The sequence below is a fragment of the Balaenoptera musculus genome, chromosome 17 (genome assembly GCF_009873245.2).
Source record: "Balaenoptera musculus isolate JJ_BM4_2016_0621 chromosome 17, mBalMus1.pri.v3, whole genome shotgun sequence".
NCBI lineage: Eukaryota > Metazoa > Chordata > Mammalia > Artiodactyla > Balaenopteridae > Balaenoptera > Balaenoptera musculus.
Genome location: NC_045801.1, coordinates 38,853,866 through 38,856,246, shown reverse-complemented (window position 1 = coordinate 38,856,246; position 2,381 = coordinate 38,853,866).

Sequence of the window (2,381 nt, the reverse complement as noted above, 5' to 3'; positions counted from 1 at the left end):
CTTTACCTAATACATATGAAACACTAGGAGGTGCTACATAATGTTAATTTTGTCTAATCTACCGTTTAGTACGCTTACTGTGTGCCAGGCCTGTAACATGCTTTATTCTGTAACAACCTCCTAACAACCATAAAAGTAGGATTATCATTCACATTTTGTAAAGATCAGAGAGATTAAGTGACTCTTCCAAAGACACAGCCATTGGCAAATTATGTCTTGAACTGATGCCCTTTTATTACAAAATTCTACAAACTGAAAAAGAGGAGATTAACTGGTCTTCCTACTTCAAGACCTAAGGCATTGCAAGATTCTGCCTTTCTAGATCGTGAAAGAAGATAAATTGTACTTGAAAACATTTCAGGGTCAGATGTCCCATTGCTCTCAATCCATTCCATTCCCCTTCCCTGCTCTTTTGCGTGTGTGGTAAAATATACATAACATAAAATTTAGCCTTTTAACCCTTTTTAGTGTACAATTCAGTGGGATTAAATACATTCACAATGTTGTGTAACTGTTATGACTGTTTGTTTGCAGAACTTTTTCATCATCCCAAACAGAAAGTCTGTACCCATTAAACAATAGCTCCCCATCTCCCTGTAACCTCTGGTAACCTCTATTCTACTCTCCATCTCTAAAAATTTGCCTACTCTTGATACCTCACTTAAGTGGAATCATACAACATTTGTCCTTTTAAGACAGGTTTATTTCACTTAGCTTAACATTTTCCAGGTTCATCCATGCTGTGGCAGGTATCAGAATTTCATTCCTTGAAAAAGTGTTTTTTATTATGGGCAAAAACACGTTAACACAAAATCTACTATCTTAACCATTGTTAAGTGTATAGTACAGCAGTGTTAAGTCTATTCACATTATTGTGAAACGGATCTCCCGAGCTTTTTCATCTTGCAAATCTGAAATTCTCTACCTGTGAAAAACATCTCCCCATTTCCTTCTCCCCCCAGCCACCATTCTACGTCTGTTTCTATGAGTTTGACAGTGTTTGCCTTTTTTTGTGACTGGCCTATTTTGCTTAGTATAAGGTCTTCAAGTTTCACCCGTGTTGTAGCACATGACATGATTTCCTTCCTTTTTTTTTTTTTTTTAAAGATTTATTTATTATTTATTTTATTTATTTTTGGCTGCATCGGGTCTTGGTTGCAGCACAGTCTCTTTGTTGCAGCACGCAGGCTTCTCTCTAGTTGTGCCGTGCGGGTTTTCTCTCTCTAGTTGTGGCGCGCCAGCTCCAGGGCGCGTGGGCTCTGTAGTTTGCGGCAGGCAGGCTCTCTAGTTGAGGCGCGCGAGCTCAGTAGTTAGGCACACAGGCTTAGCTGCCCCACGGCATGCGGGATCTAGTTCCCTGACCAGGGATGGAACCCGAGCCCCCTGCATTGTAAAGCGGATTCTTTACCACTGGACCACCAGGGAAGTCCCTTCCTTCCTTTTTAAGGCTGAATAATATTCCACTATACATATGTAATGGAATATATATATATATATGTGTATATATATATATATCTCCCATTCTGTTTATCCATTCATCTCAATGGACACCACTTGGGTTGCTTCCCCCTTTTGTGAATAATGCTGCTGTGAACACGGAGTACACCCTGCTGTTTTCATAAGCAGGAAAGTATGTCTCCCAGACTCCTTGTCAGCTGGTTTCCGGGAGTTCAGCCAGTGGAAAGCTCTGGCAGAAGCCTGGAGGATGGCAGGAGGGGAGAGGCCAAGGCTGTCCTCTTCTCTCTCTGCTTTGGGAGGCATTTCCACCAGCGGCAGCCCGGCTAAAGGCATCTGTGCCACCTGTGTCGCTCCACCCTTCCCACCATGGGCACAGCTCTAGCCAGGAGGTGATGGCAGCTTCCTTCCTATTTTTGCCAATATCTGTGTTGCCTCACTGTCTGTTGTCTGCCTTCTCATCTGGGTGCAACTGTGATATAAGATGTAAGGTTTCTTTCACTGGTGGGACATAACACAATGACCCTCAGAGAGATGATAGGCAGAATTCTGTTACGTAAAGCTCCAGAGGAGAGAAGCCATCCAAGCGGGACCACCTGGGGACAGGGTAGCAGCAAGCTGAACTGTAGGAGGTGGCTTATGTATGGCAGGCAGGGTGAGGTTAGCAAGGTTTCGAGGGCTTCCTGGGGATTGGGTATTTTGAATAACTCTGTGGACCTAAGGAAGAAAGCGCCACCCTGGGTGTTAGGTATCTGGGGCCTCTGGCCTTGGGTAAGTGCGTATTGTAACACAGGCATGTTAGAGCCTGATAAGGCAAGTAGTTTGGGTGGGGGCTTAGCAACTGAGAGAAGATGAATTGAGAGTTTTCAGCCATGTCTTCAAAACTGGGTCAAGATGGCACTTGTGAAATATATTATTACGGCAAC